Source organism: Zophobas morio, unplaced genomic scaffold, assembly GCF_036711695.1.
Source record: "Zophobas morio isolate AGI-343-1 ecotype UQ-CSIRO unplaced genomic scaffold, CSIRO_AGI_Zmor_V1 ptg000014l, whole genome shotgun sequence".
NCBI lineage: Eukaryota > Metazoa > Arthropoda > Insecta > Coleoptera > Tenebrionidae > Zophobas > Zophobas morio.
Genome location: NW_026972119.1, coordinates 6159332 through 6183783, shown reverse-complemented (window position 1 = coordinate 6183783; position 24452 = coordinate 6159332).

Genomic DNA, 24452 nt, shown 5'->3' with positions numbered 1-24452 from the left:
TTATTTTATAGGAAAACGAAAATTCATTAACATACGAACTAATTTATTCTATTGATTATTTTTTGAAATTTCCGAAACACGAAATCTTTGTGATGTGTGTGACATTGTAACTATCAAAATTAATATTTTCATCCTCTAAAAAATACATTTAATATCTTTCTGTGTTTTAAACGGGAAACCTATCTTCATATATACCAAGTAGGTACAGAAACACTTCACAAAAAATTAACGTAAAGTTATTAAGACACAACTTCCCTCACCCCTTAAATACAATCGTACATGTCTAGTTTTTTTGCAAAATTATATTAAAATTTTATTCATTTTATGATAACCCCCTTAAGTAAAAAAATATAGATAATACTAATCGTTCGATTTTCGTTTTGTGATAACTTTTATAAATAAAAACCAGTGGCGCAATTAACGCCCCCGCAACCCCTGCGCCGCGGGAGCGCAAATTCCAATGGGGCACGGTTTGCACAAGTATGAACAATATGAAATATATTTGAAGAAGATAACCAACGGGAAAAATGTAGGTGTTCACAATTTCTTAATACATGTTTAACTTCGACTGTTTATGTTTATACTTCGAAAAAATTCGACTATTAGCTTGTTCAGATTACAAGTATCAGCTGTTAAAAGAAAATGAAATTTGGCTGATTTTGTGTTCTCAACGCAAAAGAGAGGACTGATTAGTTAAGTAACCATAATTTGTTTTTTCCCAGAAACAGGCAAATTTAAAGAATATTCAGCAAATCATAAAATGACGGACAAATTTTAATTAACGATTTATCATGCTTTCTTAAAAACCCTAAAATTTTTGCTGATTTGTTAGATTTCAGAGCATCCGGTTTTCGCAGTTTCAAAGTTAAATTGTAAAATGTTGTTACAAAAATCGGAATGCCAAGGGTAACTCAAGACGAATTCATAAATCACACATGTCGGAGCATGTTAATTTATAAAATTTGAAGAACATAAATTTTTATTAATGATTTAACATAGTTCCTATAACCTTAACACGTTTGCATGTTTTCAGAATATTCGGTCTTGTAATTTCAAAGTTAATTTCCAAAATAAAATTATGAATTTTTTCCCGAAAATCCGGATCTATAAGGTAAAAACTTAACACGGATTCTTAAACCACACATATTCGGCCAAAATATAAAATGACGTCATCATTTTTTAAGTAAGATTTACCATGCTTACAATAACCATAAATCGCTTACAAGTTTTCAAAGCATTCGGTTTTGCAATTTCAAAGTTAAATTGTAAAATGTTGTTATAAAAATTTGATTTTTTTTTTAAATCTGGATGTATAAGGTTAAAAGGCAACACGGATTCATAAGCACGGGTATCTTATTTTACAAAATATCAATAACAGGTATTTACTAATGTAAATTTTGGAAATGATCTCCTCTTATTGTTGGTGGGGATGATTAGCCAAATTTTGGTTAGCGTTTCATATCTACATAATACGGATATAAAATTTACCGACAATCGGTCTGTGGGAATGGACTCGATTACAATACTACCTTAACTTACGCTCAGAAAGTCTCAAGATATTTGGTGGATCAGCAAAATATTTGCTACATAAATCTCGTGGAAAATAATGCAAAAAAATGTGTACAGTATTTGTTACAAAAATCAAGGCGAATTCATAAATGAGTATACATATTATTTTATAACAGTTAAAGAACTTTTACTTATGATTAGACAAACTGTGGTTACCAACTACAAGATATTCTTAAATCACATATAAAATTTGATAACAATCGGTCCAGTAGTTTCGGAGATTATCTGTCTAATAAAAATCGATGCAGAAAAACGACAGACGACAGAGAGGCGGAAATGGGATATCTAATTGTTCGTAGAACAGCGGTCATAAAACGTCAAGAAAACATGAAAGTAGTCGTTTACCGGAAAAACCTTCTTACAATACTTTCCTAGTTTACGCTAGGGAATAATTAATAATGAAATTAATTCAGTGACCAGTTAGAAATTATGAACAACATGTTTTAAATAGCAACTATTTTATACTGCTCGATCTACGATGCTTGAAGGTAAGACTTTTAACATACGAGTATATACGAAGCTGTGAAATGACATAAAATGCTGTAATGTCTTCTAGGTTGGTGAAAAGCTATGTAGCTATGTATCTGCAAAAATTTATTCCGGACTGTACGAAAATAAGTTAAGAAAATAAAAACCGCAGTGGTTAACTTTGTATTAAGTTAGTAACAACCAAATATATGTACACTGCAATATATATATATCTATATATATATATGTACAACTTATTTTCGTACAGTCCGGAATAAATTTTTACAGATCTATCGACAATGTACTGATATATTTAATAACATTAATAACCAGCAAGCTGTGCTTTTCATTTGACAGCGTAACTTCGGCAGGCTTCAGTGAATATTTATTTTCTAAACAAAGTCTATTTCTTGTGTTCACAATATTCGTTTGTTCGTAATTATTATTATTATTGTAACTGTAATGTATCGTTAGGTTTCATACTATTTAAGATATATTTTGGGCTGACCGTTAAGGGACAGTACCTCCCAGGTGTCAGACAATGTTTGGAGCAGAGGTAATCGAGCGCTAAAATTGGCGGTCAGACGCCAGCCTTAAAGAGAAAGCATGTCTGTGTATTTCAGATATTGAATGTAAATGCGAAGACGATCACCAATGGAAAGTAAATAACTTAAGAGTAGCAAGCAAATCTTATTATTCGATATCTTACAATATCTTCTGGGAAAATTAAGCTAATTATGATTGTGATTACGCAATTTACTAGAGATAAACGAGGAACTTCATATTAATATATTGTACTTGTTGAAAGTAAAATATTATACAGGGTCATTATAAAATACTGTAGTCAACTCACCTATGAAAAACAATTGAAATTTTTCTCGTGCCGCTAATCACCAAAATGATTTCAACTCTTTTGAAATGTCACGAACGTCGAAACAAATCTATCAAATGTGTCAAAAATTGATATGCCAGGTTTGCGATTTAATTTCATTTTAAATAGACACGAAAAGACGCCAGGCCAGAGCATTAAGGGTTGCAGTGTTATCGAGCATTTGTGAACGCCACTGCAATACATTTCAGTTTCAAAAATTGTAAATTGTCAGAAAAACGTTTAAGGGCTTTGTCATGAATTACACCTTGGAAAGTCGATTGGAGTTGAACAGAATAAATCATCTGGTCTGTTTTGCAAAGAAGCAATAATTTTTCAAATAATGAAATCCAAAAAGTGAGGTTAAGTTTGTCGAATCCAATGAACACGGTAATTATTTAAAAAATTACATTTTTATAGGTACCCTGAAGGTAAAAATTGTGAAAAATCACGTAATGGACAATGGCAGAGCAAGTCTTATCACAGTTAACGAACACTATGAGTACCTAATGAGTTTTTGCAGTAAATAATTTTGCCAAAGTTGTGATCCCGCGAAAGTTCTGTTTGTAAATTGTAAGGAATCGTCAAAATATTGGTGCAGACATGGTTTGTGACCGGTGCTTTTCTCTTGAAAAAACACAACTGAAAGCCTTGATCTTCATCCCTACAATAGGTGAAAACTGCTATGTCCAAACATTACCTTCAGCTTTGCAGTTTCTAGATATCTGAAACATGCCAGATCTGCATAACAGGAATGTCAAAGAGGTTCTACCCAAAACACGCCCACATGGCCATCCTAATATCAAGATTTTTCAAAATTTCTATAACAAAAAAGATGAAAAAACCAATAAAATTTCAGGAGCATAGTGTTAAGAGTTCTGTAGATGATTATGAGATCTCTTGAAACAACAGAATGTTTAATAAAGATTTTTAACTTTCCTAATAGTAAAATTACAATTATTACTAAACAGTAAGTTGAAGTAAATTTTAAATTAAGAGAATGCAACTAACACCGAAAGAAAAATGAAAGTTACTGAAAATAAAAAACTTTATTGCAGTACCTACATACACTTTCTACACTAATTTTGTTTATTGATCACATTCATTTACTTGAAAAAGTATCAGGCCTATGAATCGTCGTCTGGAAACAGCTAACCACACACCAACCTTCATTGCGTGTGATGGTGTTTCTTCAAAAGCGTGAGTATTTTCTATACACCAAATTCTGAAGTTCTGTCAGTTAACATAATAGCCTAACAGATGAAACCAGGCTTCATCAGAAAAGAACGACAAATCGAGAATCCCGTTATCATCCATATCAGCTTGAAACCAACTACAATACCCAACGCGGCAAGGAAAATCAGCTGGTTGCAGCTCCTGAACCAACAAAATCTTGTATGGATGCATATGTAACTTCTCTTTTACGATTTTCTGACATGGGCTGTATGGTACTCCGGACAGTAAAGATTTTTGACAAAGCTTTATTCGGACTTTGTTCCATTCTCATCCTTAAATCTTCAACAACGTCTTCACTAACTTGAGGTCTCCCCGTCGGTTTTCACTTAGAAATGCTACCAGTGTCGTTAAATCTGGCCATAATTCGCCATATAGCGTCTTCAAAGATTCTTCATCAATGACAACAGAACATTTCACTAGATACTCGTTTTTAGACGCCTCCACAGAGTACACTCCATCCCCATCCTCATTTAACACCCCATTACGGTAATAGGCATGATGATTGCGCCAAAGAACTAAAAAAATCATTTGTAACACTGACCATAGTTATTCCTCTGTGTTCATTACCTGAGATTATTCCACAATGATCTGTAGTTTTGATAAAAACTGTTTTTTGAGACACTTATTAAAGTTCTAACAAAGGGGAAGACAGCAAAAATGAAAACAAGACAAGTCAATTAACGCACAAAGTGAGGGAAAACGTACCAGTACAAACGAAAAAATTATTGACATCTGACAGAATTTGATGAAGCGTTGAAACAGTGCAGCCGCTAATGTCAACTAATGTGGCGTTAAAAATAAAAATTCCAATATTAGTGTAATCCTTTCCACAAAACTGAAAAAGGCGGCACAAAATGTCACCAAAATCATGGCCTTCTTCGACTACAATATTTTATAATGACCCTGTACAATTCATCATGGTGTGAAACTTCAGCAAAAAGCAGGTTTGCCAGTATCGATCACTTAAAAAATGCAACATCTTCACAATAAACACAATGGTGACTACATTCCAACAAATTTAATAAATTCGGAGTTGCTATGGTTTAGAAAACCATCCTTGTTTCAGATATATTTACATGGAATTCGGTATAATGATGTTAATGACAACAAACTTTATTCTGCAACAGGAAATTCAGTTGTAGGAACACAAACATAAAATAACTAAAAAGTATTGTACATTTTTAACAAAAAAGATGTGTTGCAGTAGGTAGTATATATGGAATCCTTGTCCCAAGAAACAACTTCGTTCTCGGAACAGATAAGTGGAAACTGACGGTAGTTCTTGACGCCAAGAGAAGGAATTATACTCAAAAGAAATTCTTGGTCAACATTTTTAGAACATATAGTTATTGAAGGTGACGAGCTTCAGGTTTTAGTTTGAAATAATTCGCCCACGTTTAATTTCATGAAACCGGGGATAACGAAGGGTTATTATCACCAACAGCTGTCATTAAATTTTAGTGGCTTTGGTCGAATGTAACTCCAAAAACTCATTTCTCGTCACACATTCCGCAGCAGTTTGATGGTGTTTAGAGTGCACAATTTGCAAAAAACAAAAATGTGTCTGTCTGCATACTTTAGTCACAACCTTTCAAAACCGCAAATACAGCAACAAACATGGTTTATTCCAGGAATTAACTCAATCTCCTGTCCTGTTCTAAGGACAAGCTAAGACATGGCAGCCCAGTGAAAATAGGTATAAATTATTTTCAAAGAAAATGAATACAAAGCACCTTAAGTGAACCCAAGTAGGTAGCTAAAGTAGCAATAAATTATGTTAATTCCAAACTGACATAAAGTCAACAAAGTCAAAATTTTAAAACTAATTTATGTCATCCTTTATTATTATTTTTCAATAACAACCTTTATTTAATACGCGTTACAATGTAAATAACGGTCTAGGGCGTTATTTTTGAAATTAATAGGCCCTAGGGCGTTATTTTTCAATATTCAGAAATTATAGTAAGAGTAATGATAAAAATGGAACAATAACGTACTTTATATAAATTTATTCTTTTTGTTTTATTTCAGAAGTACAATTAGTAAAGTGACCTGAAAAATTAACACCTTTGGAATCTGTAACACTTGAAAATTGACTTGACGTTTTGATGTCAACTGACTTGTTTACGCCAGAAACTAAACAATCATTCTTCCGTTTGGAACATTCGCTATCATCCACGTATCCTTCTGCCACTGCAGAACTTTTCCAACCTCCTAGTTGCTTCAAATTTAATACGCTTCCTCCAGCATCGGCATGTAATGTCGCAGCAGTTCGTCGCAGGCAATGACCAGTATAGCTTTTAGCATCAGGCAAACCCAAAAATGTGGTGATCTTGGATGGTATAGCCCCTATAGTATTCTTACCCACAGGTTGTGCAGTACATCGACCCCCACGTAGGCATAAAAAAAATCTGTCATTTGTCTCATGTAATGGTCGACGAGATATGTAGCTGCGAATCAACCGCAAAGCATCCATTTCGTTGTCATGTAGATTTTCCACCTCAAGTAAATGAATGAAGATTCACATGTTCAAATATATTTATAATATTATATTTAATGTGCGCGTCTCCGCTGACAACAACTGTGGAAATATTTAAGTTTGCATGTGTAGTAACATCAAAAATGGATAAGAAAAGCACCAAACACAGTGCAACATTACGAAAGTTTGGAAGATAGTAATAATATTTCTTTTCACGAAACACTTTTTAATTTATTTGTCAAATAGTTGGTAAAAGAAGATCTAAATTAATATCAGTATCTACTGTTGTAATTTATTAGTTTATTAAAACTCTGTAGATAAATATCAAATCCCTTTTTTAATCGCGAAAGAATACCAAAAGCTTTGTTGACATTTGCTACTAAGTGGGAAAGAGCTCAAGAGAGTAATTTATTTTTTGTAAACACGAATTTTATAGAAGAAAATTAATTAACTTTTTTAAGATAATCCATTGGTTGATAAATTTTTCTTGATTATTATGACTGAAACAACAACTTAATGACCAAAACATGTTTTTAAAAAGTTGATTTCCAGAACAGAACCTCGTTACAAGTTTTACATGACATTTCACAGTTTCTAGTATATGAAAAAGTAGGCAGCCCATTTCCGATCAAAGATTTCAAGATCAAAAACAGCCATACATTTTTGAAGATTTGTCGTTGATGGAATTTTCATCTAATAAAAATACAACAAAACCAAACCAAAAGTAAATAATATTTAGTTTTATTTTGTTTTACTTTTCTATTTTTTATTTTATCATTGCAGCAAAATACAAACGAAATAAGATATATTTATCAATAAATAACAATATGTAATTTGTTAAACTCATTAGTCATTATTTGGTAAGGGATCATGATAGAGCAGGTTCAAATTTCTAGTCCATACATTTCAGTTTTTTTGTGTGATTCTATTTCGCCTGTATGTTGTTTGTGAAAATTCCAGGTTAATTGTTTTACTTAATATATTTGACACTTTGAGTTCAACAATCAGGTAAAGTATTTTATATTGGGACCCCAGCTTTCTCATACTGTAAACTCACTTGACATACACCTTGTAAAACTTTAATGACTTAAGCGGATTAAGCCAAAGCACCCTTATTATTAAAGTCAACATTTTTGTATAAACATTCTGTAAGGAAAAATTGCTGATCTGAGGTTGTAGCGGATGTGTTACTTGACGAATATATGTTAGTGACAAAAGTACTCCGAATACACTAATCTGCTCACGCTTTTTATTTTAATTGTCTTAAGGTCAACAGTCTTGATGAGATTTATTGTCATTTTGAAGATAAAATTTGAGTGTTTACCTGTATGTGTCCCGTGACAGATAAGTTTTTTGTTTCTTTTTCAGGTCTTTAATTTACAGGATTAATTTATCTGCTACAGATTCAAATTAATATCCAAACCAAAAATGAAAAACATCCGAAGAAGCAAAAAAGAGAAAATGCTGAATTTTTCTATTTACAATAACACTATGCAACACTAAAAAATTCACAGAAAGTTCAGATAGTGTTTGAGGTTGGGTATACTCCATATATTAAAGAAAAAAATGTTTTATACTCATATCACATCACAAAACATAGCTAACGGGTGTTTTGTTTTTCTTACTTTTTGAGACACTTGATTGCATTTAATCGTAAAAATATCGCTTTTATGTATCCACCCATGCTTGCAGACTTCTGTTGGTGTCTTCAGAGGGATACTGCGAGATCTGGCTACAATAGGAATGCCAATCGTTCGAAAAAAAAGACCTTTCTAATGAAAAATGAAGTATTGTTTTATTAATTTTGTATGATTTCAAAAAATTCAATAAACACTTTTCATTGTGATACCTGATGTGATAGGTTGGGTACCTATACTCCATATACTAAAGAAAAAAATGTTTTATACCCATATCACATCATAAAACATATATAACGGGTGTTTTGTTTTTCTTACTTTTTGGGTCACTTGATTGCAGTTAATCGTAAAAATATCGCTTTTATGTATGCACCCATGCTTGCAGACTTCTGTTGGTGTCTTCAGAGGGATACTGCGAGATCTGGCTATAATAGGAATGCCAATCGTTCGAAAAAAAAAGACCTTTTTCAATGAAAAATGAAGTATTGTTTTATTAATTTTGTATGATTTCAAAAAATTCAATAAACATTTTTCATTGTGATACCTGATGTGATATGTTGGGTACCTATACTCCATATACTAAAGAAAAAAATGTTTTATACTCATATCACATCACAAAACATAGCTAACGGGTGTTTTGTTTTTCTTACTTTTTGGGACACTTGATTGCATTTAATCGTAAAAATATCGCTTTTATGTATCCACCCATGCTTGCAGACTTCTGTTGGTGTCTTCAGAGGGATACTGCGAGATCTGGCTACAATAAGAATGCCAATCGTTCGAAAAAAAAGACCTTTTTCAATGAAAAATGAAGTTTTGTTTTATTAATTTTGTATGATTTCAAAAAATTCAATAAACACTTTTCACTTTGAAACCTGATGTGATACGATTCTTTCAAGCATGATCCTCAATTGAGTTTGAGGTAAGAAATTTTAACTACATACTGTGCATTCTGTGAATTTTATTTTTTTTTAATTTGTTGCATAGTGTAATCAGCGCGGTCCAAGAAACGACTACTTGAGGAGTCCAATGAACTGTCAGACTTGGATAAAGCAAAATCATTTCAAAGGCACCTAAATTGGAACAAAACACTAAAAACTTTTTCTTAACTCCAAAAGTTGTGAAAGGGACTTTTTCATATTTCAATGAAGACATAGACATCAATATAATAAAAAAGAAGATATCAGAAGATAATGAATACACTATGAGCAAAGAGATCCACAAGCATATAAAGGTATGAGGTGAGTTGATATGCCATTGGTTAACAGAGTTAGAAAAAAAATTGAACGAAGTTTATTTCGACAAAATTTCAATAAACGCATTCAGGTTTTTAGAAAAATGATAAAATTTGATTTTGTGACTTTTATTTTTTTTTATGAGACCCTCTAGAAGTTAAAATCAAGATATGTATGTATGTAAAGAAGCGTGCTACGGGTATGTTTCAAATGAGTTTATCTTTTACAAAATTTTGTGATGACGTTTTTGTAAAGACGTGGATATCAATTTGGATAGGATAGGTGCAGTGTATTAAAAATAATAAGAGTATTATATTCCCAAATTTTCGGGAAAATATAGTGACCCGTTGCTGGTTTATTCAACAAAATAAACTGATTCTTTAATTAATTTTTTTGAGTCGGCCTGGTTAAGTAACTCTAAAAAACAGAAATCCAATGATGAGTGAAAATCCAAGACGACGTTCTCATTACGAAAAACAAAGCAATTTGTCTGACAAAACTGCCAAGAACGGTCACCGAAATCGAAAACTGGTTGGCCGGCAAAGACGATACCAAATATTACAACTAAAGTAGCCCCCTCCCCAAAATGAAATAATAATAATAATAATAAATATAAAGTATAAACTCATCAATTTTGCACATTTTCGTCAAAATTTTGAGATAACGTAATCAGTTTTTTGGAGGGGATAAACAGATACATTTTAGCTACAAAATTTACCATGCTTACGATAACTTTGAAATGTCTGCAAGATTTCAAAACATTCGGTTTTACAATTTCTGATTTAATCAATGAAATAAATCGACTCGTTCATTAATTTTTTTAAGACACCCTGTATAACCAATTCGAAAAACGATAAATCAGAAGTATAGACTCTTCATATTTTGTACATTTTAGGTGGGATTTATTTGACAAAATTTTGAGATGACGTCATCAATTTTTTGGCAGGGGACAAACGAATAAATTTCGATTTACGATTTACATTTATTACGATAATCTTAAAACGTTTGCAAAATTTCAGAGAATTTAGTTTTTTGTTTCCAAAAATTTTTACGTCTAGGGCTCTAGGGTGAAAACTCGACATGAATTCGTACATAACAAGTGCAAGAGTATCTCATTTTATGAAATTATTTAAAATATATTATTGTAAATTTTGAAGATGACGTCATCCCTTTGGTCGTGGGGATGATTAGCAAAATTTTGGTGAAATGTTGAGAAAATATAAAAGGAGATAGTCGGACGATGGACTCGATTACAATACTTCCTGAGCGTAAGGTAAGGAAAAATTAAAAACCTAAATTGTACGGCTCTTTGAGCAGTTTTTGAAACAACACCTCTCGTATATGAACATGTCCTCATTGGCGTTTTCTTAACTGCACAATCATATTTTATTTTTGAAATTCGGATGCGGCGTTGCCAATTTATCCCAGTAGTTGCGACAAATTCTGTTGTGCTAAACTGTTGTCGTTCCAAAAATTGTTTATAATAAATTACCCGGTAATAATAAGTAAGAAATAAGTATATCCCAAAAAAATGGAGTACGCCGTTTTTGATTTCTTCAATAAAATAAATGTCCTCATTCATTAATTTCTTCGAGCCACCCTGTATAAGCAATTTTAAAAAATATTAATGCATTAATAAACCACAAGCATAGATTTTTAAATAACAATTTTATCATGTTTATGGGTTTAATAAAAACTGACACAGACCGAGAAAGAATTAATTTTTTATCACTTCCTTTGCTCTCGGGAAGTAAAAATGTTCATTATAAAAAAATCTTGAATGCGTGTTTGAAAAAATACACAATGTTATCACGATTTAACTTACTAAAAAGGAAACAAAAAAAAATACTCCTTAGGAATTACATAAGAAGACAGGATTAGATACAAATAAGTAAAATAGTCATCAAGGTAAAATAGTAGACTGAATTTATAAATTTATAATTTTTTTATAAGGCATGACACAAGCAAAAACCACTGAACCAGAAGTCAAATACTGATTATTCTTTTCAAAGTAAGTGTGAAGATTAGCACAAGAGAATTACGTAATTGTCAAAAATTAGATAATGGTTAACCGTCAACAATTAACAAACGACAAACTGAAACAGACTAATTACTAATAAATAGCACCTATAATTTGTTTAATAGAACTATTTTAGTATTTTATAACAATTTAATAAAGTTAAATTGATCAAATAAGAATTATTTGAATAAAAAAAATGCAGCGACATAATCAATTCGCTAGATTACTTTTATGTACATTTCAAATTTATCCAAATTTGCTAGTTTGTTCACTAATGTCGATGTTTGATTTAGGTGCGCCCCCACCTTCGAAAATTTCCATCTCCACCACATGGCAAAGGAAATAGGACAACAAATTTCGAAATGTAATCAACCGCTGCTAATGGCTTCTGTAGAAACGCAATCTACTGGTGCGTGAGTTCATCAGATAAGAGTCGGCATGTCTTTGAAGCACGCCCACCTCGCGCCCGGACTGTTATCAACTATTATCTCACTTCTGATATTTACATACTTATGCACGAAAAACAGGATTTGCCACTGACAGACTAGGAACGAGCGCCCAATGAAAAATTAGTTCGATAAGATCCTTGTTTGTAGATAGTTGTTGTGTATAGTTTATTGTGCAATAAAGGCAGACCGTGTTCTAATTAGAATTAGAAAAAGCTGGAATTGATTGTAATGGGAAATTGTGTAGTAGCAGGTGAAGAATTTTTACAACATGTAATACGCAGCTGCATAGTGCTAACTTATTAGTAATTATTTTTCTACTGTAGTTGGTAAGAGTAAATTCTGTTTACTGTAATTACGCTTATTTCGGAAAAAATCTCCGAAGAAAAATATCTTGCACAAGAGCTTGGCGTGTAATTTATTTTAGTGTGACGTGTGTGAAATTAAACTGTAATATGTATTGAATTAATATTTCAAGTTCTGAGATACAGATCTAGAATTAATGCATAAAGGTAGTTTGGCAAGCATTCCAAGTGATTAACTGTGTAAATAATTTATCATTTTATTTATTTTCAAGCTGTTACGTTTAACATTACAAATAACTCTTTGTCTGTACAAAATCTAATTCAGATATGGTTCTAAATCGCTATGATAAACGTCTTTATCTATCTATTTTCTTATTTGTTAATACATAATAAAAATGTATAATAAAAAGAAGAGAATAAGAGATAAATAAAGTAATTTTTAAAGCAAAACATTTTTTATTTACTGTAACAGGTTAAATAAGTATAATTATAATTATAAATATTTTAATAGACCTACGTTGAAAATTTTACAGTAACTCAGATTTACGAAATAAGTTCCTTCTAAAAAATTATAGAAACAAGTAAACAGAGAATTTAATTTAAAAAAAATAATGAACAGTGTGTTAGATTTATTTATACACTTACATATTATTATTTGCATAGTTAATGTCTAGGGTGACATCTAGTTCTCACACCTCAAACTTGCAATAATCAGCTGAAAGCAGTAGAGGGCGCCTGTGTTTAAATTGTGATTTCAGAATCCAAATAGAAAAGCTTCGGTGTCGGTGACGATGAATACAAGATGGCGCTGGAGTAAAATTTGAAAGAATTTAAGAGGTTTGTGTGGTCGAAATCATTAGCTGCGTCTTATCCATTTTTAATTGTAGTGGATTTGCGTTGTGTTATTTTAAGTCCAATCTGTTTACCAACTTGTAATGAAAAAATACTACGTATTTGTAAAAAATACTGAAAATATTAAAATTCAAGCGCAAAAAAGTACGTAAGCTCGAGAAAACAATTATGTAGATAGGTATAACGGTGTCTGTCTTAAATACGCCCTGATGATACAATGTGCATTTGTAACGGTTAATTCGTCTTTTGATAGTAGTTATTATACATAAAAAATGCCGTTATAATGTCTCATGTCCATTTAATAACTGTCTTTTCCTTTGGTGCAGTTGTTTTAAAATTTTAAATCATACTTATAAAGGATAGAGATTCAAACAAAAACCGATGTCCCACATGTGCCTACAATTAGTGTTATCCGAATTTCATCTGATTTCATATTAGCTGAACTGCTATAAAATGTTGCCGTAATAAATAGAATGTACCTAATCAAAATACATATTATTGAATAATTAAACGTACCTATCTAGTTACAAGTTTACTTATAAGAAAAAAATTGGTGGAAGGTTATTACGACAGAACTTCCTTCCCTCCTGAAGTACAGCTTTTTCGAAAAATTATAAAATTCTATTTTGCGAGTATAATTTTTTATGAGGACCCCTATAAGTTAATATAAAGATATGTATGTAATGTTAAAGTAAATAGAAAGTAACATGCCACATGCATGTTTTAAATGAGTTTTTGCTTAATAAAATTTTGTGATAACGTCATCAACACTTTTTGCAAGAACACCTACATCAGTTTGGATAAGTGCAGTGTAATACTAATAATTCCAAATTTTCGGAAAAATCGAGTGAACCGTTCCTGACTTAAACATAAAAATAAATTGACTAATTCATTAATTTTTTTGAGTCACCCTATATAAGAAATTCTAAAACACATCAACACAGTGGTAACTCATAAGTATACTGCATATTTCAGATATAATTTATTCGGCAAAATTTTGAGATGACGTCATTAATTTTTTGAAGGAGATAAATAAATATATCTAGATTACAAAATTTCGAAGTATTTGGTTTTGTAAATTCAAAAGTAAATTACAAAATGTTGTTGTACAATTTTTATTTTTTTTTCCAAAAACCATAGGTGTAGGAGTACCTTATTTTATACCCCTATAATTTAAAATCTATTTACTATATACAATTTTGATGTCAAGTCATTACATTGGTGGTGGTTTAAACAAGTTTTGGTTGCATTTTACCATCTACATGATATTCATAATACACACGTGAAATTTGACAACAATCGGTCCGATAGTTTCAGAGATGATCTATCTAACAAAAATCGACAGATTCATTCGGCGAACATAAGAAGAAGAAGAAGAAGAGAGAGAGAAAGAGAGAGAGAGATGTATACGGACTCGATTACAATACTTTCTTAGCTTACGTTCGGGAAGTGGGAAGTAAAAAATGTTGGGTAGAGTTATCTAAAAATATTAAAATATTTCCAATGTATTTGCACTTTTTATGCCGAAATTAATTAGTCTGATAGATCGCTAACCAAAATTTGATTCTACTCAAAGTAACTCCTATAAAAAAAATCGTAACATACATCGGGTTACGTTTCTTTGACGTCTGTGTTTTGAAGTTTAGATCCTATGTTAATAATTAAAGACCTCTAATGGTGAATTTGAAAATTAAAAAAAACAATAATGCTCCACAGGATCAAAAAGAGCATAATTTAGCCGGTCTTGGAGGCTGAGGATCTACGAGATGCGAGAATATTTTTCTAACGTTAGCTAGAACACCGGTAGCAACAGAAACGTCAAAAGGGACCAAGTAGTCCTATAGCTTTTGTTCCATCAGTTCAGATTAGATGATTTTCGTGTGGAACAATTTCGATTTGGGTTCGGTGAGTCAGCTAGTTTGTTTCATTTCGTACTTTCAGTATACGCTGAGAGGAGTTGGAGGATGGCACGTTTTCTCTCATCGTGTTAGATGGGAAGTGATACATTCTCCTGGCAATTTTCTTGGCTGAGATTGTCTTTTCGTGTTTTTGTTCCTTCTGCAGCCACGGAGTCCGTGTTGGAGTAAGCCTAGACGGAAGTCCCACTCGACATTTCTTTTCAATCGTAGTGGAGGCCCTTCATGGGGTTCCGGCTCTTTGTTTTTTTTGCTCATTTTTCTTTTTTGACTCTTCTCCCTTACAACCAGCTTAGTTTTTACCCAGTTATCAGCTTATACTGTACTCGCTATTCGTCACCAGAAGTTCCGCCACGAAATGTTGACGGTGTTGGGAAGAAAAAGCGGGACTTTCGGGAGAGGTTAATTTCTGATTTTTCGCAAAGGGTTCTTCCTTGTGTCGTTTATCGAACTCTCCTTCGATATGCAAGAATATTCCTAAGGTGAATAGTTTGTTCTCCATCGCCCAGTCTATATAATTTACAACTAAGTATAAGGCCATATCCGTGGATCTTCCTAGGATGTAGGCATGTTGGTTCGGATGTAGAGGTTGCTTATTTAAGGCGGTTTCCCGAGTCTCTTTTTCGCTTAGTCTTTCTAGTATTTTCAGCAAGACTGATGTTAAACTAATTGGTCTATAGGATTTATCCACGGTGTAATCTTGTCGTCTTGGTTTAGGTATAAAGAAAACTTTTACTTTTCGCCATGCATTCGGTGTGTAGCTGAGAGCCACACACGGCCGAAGCATTGGCACCAAGATAGGGCGTAGTCTGCTCATTCCCTTCTGCAGGAGGACAGGATAGACACCGTCCACTCCCGGAGATTTATATGGGGAAAGGCTGTCAACTTCCCACTCCAGTCTTGCCTCCGTGAATACCTTTGGCGCCAGCACCCAGTGCCTTTTGAAATGGGAGGTACTCCTAGTGCTGCCTGGAAACATAGTCTGTAGTAAAAGTTCTACGGATTCTTCTAAGGTGACTGTAAAAGTACCATCTTCTTTCTTTAGAAAACCTGGTTGATGTTCGTAGTCTTTAGAGTGAACTCTCTTCAGCCGACGTTATGTCGCTGCAGAAGGATCTCCACGTTTCCCGTTTCATCTTTCTTAATTCTTTCTTAAAGTTCTTTCGGTGCTCTTTATAGGCTTCCCAGTCTTCAGTTTTTCCAATTGAAGTAGGCTGAGCCTTAGGTTCCACCATGGTATACCTTTACCTAGGCCTTCCTTTTTTAGAGGGCAACTTTTCTCATACGCTGACATCAGAGAGTCGTTGATAATGGTCAAAATTTTCTCTGTTTTCTGTCAATTTATATTGTATTGGTATCGATGATGAAGTTTATATTTCCGGTGTCCCAGTGGTTTACCAAGTACGCCATCTCCAATGTTGGACATGGTTCATGTGCTCCCTATGGTAAGTACCAGATGCTATTACCAGTTGCTCTTCACCTCTTTCTATGTTACACTTAACAATTACCGCAGTCAAATTCCTAGAGCTGACCTGAGATAGGAGGACGGCTTTAATGTTTCTGGCAATGTAAATACATGTCCTTGGAGATTCTATTGTGGTATCTGAAACAACAGTGTCATTTAAATTGCTCAACTCCGCCATTCTAGATTTTACGATCCATGGTTCTTGGATTATTGCCACAGTGTTCTGCATCTTGTCTAGGCAACGACACAAAACAGTCTTCGCCGTGCGACAATACTGCAGGTTAATCTAGATGAAATTTATCTGCTGCAGCGCCATCTCTGCAACCAAAAATCTCATTCCTATCTTCGGAGACACGAGGCTTATGTCCCACCACCTGGGGCTTTATTTCCTGGGGTTTCTGCCTCTTCCATAGGAATCTCCCTTTCTGAGTCGACCCCTCGATCTCCTTAAGTATCAGGTTGAAGGAGGTTAGTTATCGATGATCCTGCCCTCTCTCAACCTCACGAAGAGGTTGCCCGGAGAGGCAGTTTCGGGTTTGGCCTCGTAATGGAAGAAAAACCATTTTTGACTCGGGCCACTTAGTTCTGACCCACCAGGCGGCGAAGTACAAACTCTGCATCCATCGGTGGTTGCGGTATCCACAGGGTCGCCCTCACTAGCTTTGGTAGCTCAGCCAATGAGACCACGTTAAGTTGTGCGTTTTCCCACAATGGTGTTAGAGAGCGTACTGTTTGCTTCAGTCATTCCAGGGTGCATCATGAGGTGCATCTTCACAGGTTATCCTTAGGCTTTGCCCTGTGTACTCAATGCTCTTGAAAGTGGCTGATTGTCTTCCTGATGCCAGGCACTGTTCAAGTTGTCTGTTCAGTGCTCCCATCAGGCCATTTTGTACCAATTCCACCTGGTCAGCAGTTAGCTTACCAAGTGGATGCTGTACATCAATCACAGCTACACGGAGATCACTTGCAGCTACCTCCCTGTAGCTATATTTTTTAGAGGTGGTGTCATGCTTCCGCATCCTCTTTTGCTTTTTTGCTACCGAAGATGTGGAGGTTGAAGACCGCACTCTCTTTTTTGACCCTGAAGTCTTTTTTCCCTCGGGTTGTTTTGGGTTGGCTGTCGTATCCTGTTCTTTGCCTTTGGGGTTTATCCCGGAGAGCCCGATTTTGACGAGTCAGCATTTGCCACCTCCGCTTGCAAACGAGCCTTCCTCCGTCTTATTACCTCAGCCCCGCAGATTCGCTTCTGGGTTTCCAGTTTGAGGTGCACCCGAAAGCACTTCCTTAGTGTGTTTTTTTGTTATTGCGTTATTCATATCAGTGGATTTTGATTTCTTCCTTCTGGGCTAGCAGGAGGATGAATGGAACGATAAATCAGAAGTATAGGCTCATCTTATTTTGCATATTTTAGTAAGAATTTGTTTGGCAAATTTTGAGACGACGTCCTCAGGTTTTACGGGGGAAGCGCAAAAGGATTTTAATTAACGATTTACCATGTTTCCGATAACCTTAAAACATTTGCAAAGTTTCAGAACATTCGGTTTTGCAATTTCAAAGTTAAATTATTAAGTGTTATACAATTTTGAATTTTTTTTACAAAAATCTCAATACCAAGGGTAAAAACTCAACACGGATTCATAAACTGCAAGTAGAGGAGTTTGTTATTTTATAACATTTAAATAACATTTTCTAGTAATGTCAATTTTGGAGTTGACGTCAACGCATTAATAGTTGGGATGATTAACCAAATTTTGGTTAGTGTTTTAGCATTTAAATGATATTCCTAATATATCTACAAAATTTGACAACAATCGGTCAAATCAATCAATTATCTGTCTAATAAAATCGACACAGACAAGAGACGGAAACGAGGTGGCTATGTTTTCGTATTCTAGGGGTCATGAAACGTTGGGAAAACATAAAAGTAGCGAGTTAGATAGCTTACACTCGGGAAGTAAAAAATGCAGCTATGAAACGTTACAAACACCCTTTTGTTAAAATTAACATTCCTAATATACATAAAAAATTTCAGTATATAGAAAAAAAAGACACAATGTGTTAGCAAGAAGAAATCTTAATAAAACATTTCTTAATCCAATTTTACATAAACTAGGCAGCAGCACGTTGTACTAGATTGTATGGAACGCTTCGGCAAGTTTGTGTTAGTACGTCTACGTGGTTCCGGGGAGTTTAATATTAAACAAATAGTTTCAACTGCAGGGATAGTAATTTGTTGATTTGCCTTTGATGAAATTATGATAGTTAACATCAGATACAAAGAAATATGACAAAATGTATTCAAAAGGCCTTATTGAAACTGTTGATATAGACCAGGACGATAATGTGTAGCGCGTCTCCATACTTAAAAAGCAGGACTCATCTTCGCCAGCGTCCAGCACTCAGGGAACGTTGAGAATTTTAAACAGGTTGGTGAGATAGAAAAACATACTAGAGAAATATTAAATACAATTTTTCACCAAAAAAACTTGCATGCAAACTTGTCTATCACATTGTGTCACATGGTTTCATCAGATTCTTTAAACACCTTTTTCTGAATTTGTAACTTACGAAGGATATTCATTCGAGATATTGGACGCTGTTATTACATTTGTTACATCCATTTTAAACCTTACCTACAGTTGTCATATAGTAACATCATGCAGAAACCCTCTCCAAAAGTACATCTTGCAACAATTATTCCTCAGTTCCTCGTAATCTTGATTATGAATTACGAAAAGTAAAATTGCTTTCCCTTCGTCAACAATGAATTCGTGACGGCTTGATACTTGTCTTTAAATTGTTCAGACACCTGCAAATTATAAGCTTCGTGGGCACTCCTTCAAAACAGAAAAAATATCCTGCAGAACCTCTCTAGCCAAACAGTTAATACATTTTAAAAACCCTGCAAAATTCGAATTAAATTAGCATTATTTACTAGTGAGTATTATTCTAATCATGTATTTCTTCTACTCTCCTATAAATATATAGAAAATGTATTTTATGATAAGGACCTCCATACACATTACTTGTTTCTAATTTATTTTTCTACCTTTCACCGCGTCTTCTTCAGATGCACACCGATAACAAACAAAACCGAAAACACCTTAACAAAAAAGCCGACACAAAGAAAGCACCCCCCAGCCTTATCGAGATCGAATTTTCCCAGCTCGTCATCAAAGTGCAGCCTTGATGGAGTTCTTTCTTTCCCCGTCGTGAATTTCCCCGTCCTGTGTCGGGGGTGGGTGGGCATGCACGTCGCCGCACGGCACCGATTCGGTCTCCCAATAAACAAGTATATTGTTGTGCGTCGGGAGGCGCTAGCAAGCAAAGCAACCCTCGGCGGCTGCTAATAACAAGCATGATTCAGCACTTGGAGATCGACTTCGTGGGTGCGACTCCCGGTGTCAACTCGTGTCCAGGTGGTCCGCGTGTCAACGGGAAAGAAGAAATGAAAAGCACATAATTAGTAGTAGGACAAATTGCTGGAGAATGCCTATTTATTAGGATATCGACATATGCAAAGATGCAAGAAATGAAAAATAAGTTTTGTCAGGTGATAAAAGAAAGGTGGTGGTAACAAAGGTTGATAACCGACCCGCACAATTGCTCACTTTGACCGTTATCTCTGTGGCGCCACGTTCGGGGAGCTTGTCATGGTAAAAATGTTATCAAATCAGATTTGGTCAAGTCATTCAGATGAGGTAGCATACATATAATATGTTATGTCGCTAGTGATTTTGGGTTTCCATGTTTTTTGTACAACGTTACATTTTGTACGAATTGTTAAAAATATTAATACTGTTACTAGATTTTATTTTATAATTTCTATTACAGTACCTATACAATTTTAATAAGACTCCTTTTTTTGACAAGGTGAAATGAGTTTTTTGGGAGATTGCACATATTGTTTATTAATTTTGGCAACTTTTTTTAGCAAATAATACACATGATCTTTATAAAAAAATATGTAACATATATGTAATACCATATGCGTCTTCATATGACGTTGTTACGCTGTACATTTGCAAAAAGGGAATTAAATCAGACCTTAGTGTTCAGAGTGTTTGCCATAATTAAAAAATCATATTTGCACGGCTTATAATATACGAAAATGTTGGTGCCCCGTTTCCGCCTATCGATTCAAAATACGAAACCAATTACTTCGAAATAGTATATTATTAGCCATTGTTGCAGAGCCAAGCAATCTAGACCGAGCGCAAATTAGAACCCGAGACGCGCAGTGTCGAGGGCTCTAAGTGCGAGGTCTAGAAGTGGCTTTGCAACCGTGGTTAATATACTATTTTTTTCACTAGTAGAAACCATAAGACAATAAACTGAAAAATAAACGTTCAATTTTTTGACGCAACATGATTTTGTTTTGATTTCTAATCAAACTTGATCTAAATCTTCAACACAAAGAAAACCGTTTATACTTGTCGCTGAGTTAATCATTTTATCTTCTACCGTCTACCAACTACCATGCGTATACTCAAGTAATGTTTGTACCACACATTTGTTCATTTTTTAAGAAATAATCACATCAAACATTGCGTACATAACCTCAATTTTTCTTTTTGAACCCGTGGTAGCAAAAGTTGAATTTGCTACCACTAAATGAGTCGACATTTGCATGCGTCCAGGCTGCTAGTGAAAAAATTTATTTTAAGATCCATGCATATATTGTAACAGGCCAACTAAAGTTGTCTATAAATTCTTTCTAAAAACACGATACCTAACATCGTCTTAAAATTCTGTTAAATATATCTTTGTTGAAATTCACAGTCTAATAATCACTTTTAATATTTTCTACACAAAATATTGCAAAAATAAGATTTGCATTGTTTTAGAACCGACCTAAAGGATTTTATTAAAATTTTGGTTTTTGTCAACATAGGTTGGATAATTATAAAATATAGACTAAATTTTTTTGATTTGTTTCTTCTGGAAAGCTGTCACGTCATTTCAAAAATCTATCGCATAAGAGTATGTAATAATAAGCATATAAGCATAATATGCTTTAATTTTTATAGAAAATAGTTACCTACGTACCTAATTTAGCTACAAGGCAACACAAATTTACAACTAAATGCGTTGTCTACTATGTAAAATATTTGTCCACATTGTATTGTTCTCTGTTCAGTAAAGTATCAAATAATCAGTCTACTTTGAAGCAGATGAAAATGATTACTCTGCAGTTTATCCCGTGAAAGGTATCCTTCACTTCGCTATTATTAAATTTTCGGACTTCATCAAAAACTGAAGTAAAATTAAGCTTCACTTACTACTCTTGCTCTCATTCTTTTTTTTTACAATTTCGAAAACCAAGGAGGGGAGGATAAAATCATCTGCACTGAACATCCTGTGTCTAGTTTTTCATATTTTGAAACTCTCAAAGATGTCTCTGACTAACTGGTAATTGATTTAAGTAATTTTACTCAATTTTTGGAGCATATGGTTATTTTGAAACACATACCTACTACTTAAGACTTAATTTTTCTACTTGAACCGCATGCTTATATTAGCCTATATGAACCTCCATCACATAATCAATTTTTACACCATATGTAGTACCTAAACTTGAGCGAGAAGCCTATGATATTTGACTAGAAATTTAATTCTTTGTAGGTAGTAATGACTAATGTCTGCAACTGCCGAAATTTTAGGCAAAATGATGACAGTGATATCTCAAAAATCTATTACCAACATGGTAAAGCACTTGCGTTTAATCTGCTTGTTCTTGTACTGTTTCTCGTACTGACTAGTTGTTACTAATTGACCAACGTATTTAATAACTACCCATTAAGACATCAAGTTTATGAAGATATTGTTTAGCTAAGCGGTGAATGATATCATTAGACAAAAATTTTATTTTCCTAGGTATTGTTACGAAATAAACCTATACTCCGTCCCGGTACAACGCCTATGGGTCTTTTAGTATCTATGTGTTTCTTCTAGTATGTAGCCTGGCAGCGGATATCGCGACGGACCCAGAAGACCCTCGAAGCGGCGTTGTGGATCCATTGTGAGAAACGCATAGGTTTAAATAAAGGCCACCGTCGGAAATAATGATTATTCAGCCAGTCTGGTGAACGAATACATTCGAGTTGCATCACGGAGTTATTCTGTACATAATCGCTGCAATAGTTAGTCGTGTAATTCGAGTTATTAAGAAATAAATGGTTGAGTTTTACCCACGCCGATTTCAATCACCCGTCCAACATAACAGTATTTATTTAATGTGTCTCCAAGAATTATTAATTCTAAACGACTTGAAATAATAGTCCAAAAGAAATATATTGAACTGTCAAATGTTTGCTTGAAACAGAACATTCTTCAATTCAACGTCCAATTTTTCAGTAAGAAACACAGTGTTTTCTTTCTCAGTTGACTTTTTTACAAGTTAATTTGAAAAAGATTTAAAAATAAAGCTTGAATATTTTCTGCAAATGTACTTTACGTATTGAATCCCCCATTTCTTATTAGATGACAAAACATCTTATACAGATTTCAAAATCATAAAGTTGTGGCCAAGTGCAAAAGTTTTGTAGTAATTATTTTAGAAAAGTAAGGCCATTAATAAGTTAAAAAAATTGGTTTTCAGTCTTCTACTTGTAAAAAAGTATGTCTGAAAATTTCATTACCAAATGTATTAGAAAAAAATGCAGACGTATGTCCTTACCTTAAACGCTGTGGATAATAATTACAGGGTCTAAAACAATGACAGTTTTTATGAATCAAATGTTGTCGATACAAATTTCAATGAATAGAATAGTGATATGTATGTACGTGCAGCTAAATTATGTATATGCTCAAGTCAAAGTTTACTGCAGCCTTGATAATTAATTTTTGTTATCATTTTAACTTTTAAGTTTGTTCAGAATGGATTTTTCGAACTTAAAATCAAATTGGTCTAGACAGATGTCCAAAATTGAATTATAACAGATTTTTGCCTGAAAACCGACATTGGAAAGGGCGACATCTTAAAACTCTCACTTTATTTAACATGTTGGTAAATAAACCCATACGGCGCCCCGGTACGACGCCTATGGGCTTTCTAGTATGCCCGGCAATAGTGGGTGACTCATCGTCAGTGACGGCGGCGAGCGGAAGTCGCGATGGGTATTCCAGAAAGAGCTCGATCGCAAAACATGTAGAAGTTTATGTATGGGTTTAAGTAGAGGCCAGGATTTGGGAATGAGTCAGTCTCAACCAACAACAACCAACAAGTGTAGTCCAGATAAGGGGAGAAGTAGATTCTAGTCGAATTCATTCCAGTCGGAATTATTGTGTACATAATCACTGTGTCATTAGTCGTGTAAATTTGAGTTTTTAAGAAATAAATTGTTGAGTTTTACCCACACCGATTTTTAATCACCGATCATCGTAACAGTACTTTAATATGAAGTTGCGCGCTTATCTCTGATATATTGCGTAATCACAACCATAATTAGCTTAATTTTCTTATTGTCATTATGCACGTAACCCAAATATTAGCTACGCACACAAAAATTTTTGTAAAGTAATTGTGATAAAAATCAAGGTAGACACATACGCCAAAAATATAGGAGTATGTAATATAGATATATAAACAAAAATTGGTCGAAGTTTATTTCGGCAGAACTTACCTTGTCCCTGAGAGAAATCCCGCCTTTTTGAAAAATTATGAAATTTGATATTGCCATTTTTGTTTTGTAATAACCTCTATAACGTAAAATCCAATGGCGTAAATAACATCCCCCGCAGCCCCAGCGTCGCGGGACACAAATTGTGAGGTACCGTGGTATGCACAGGTGCGATCGATAAAAAATATATTTGAACTATACGGGAAAATAATCTCTTTTAGTAAATACATGGTTAGCTTTGATTGAGTATTTATGTTTACACTTCGAGAGAATTCGACTATAATCACGTATAAGCATCAGCGGCCGCATAAAAGAAAATGAAATTTGACTGATT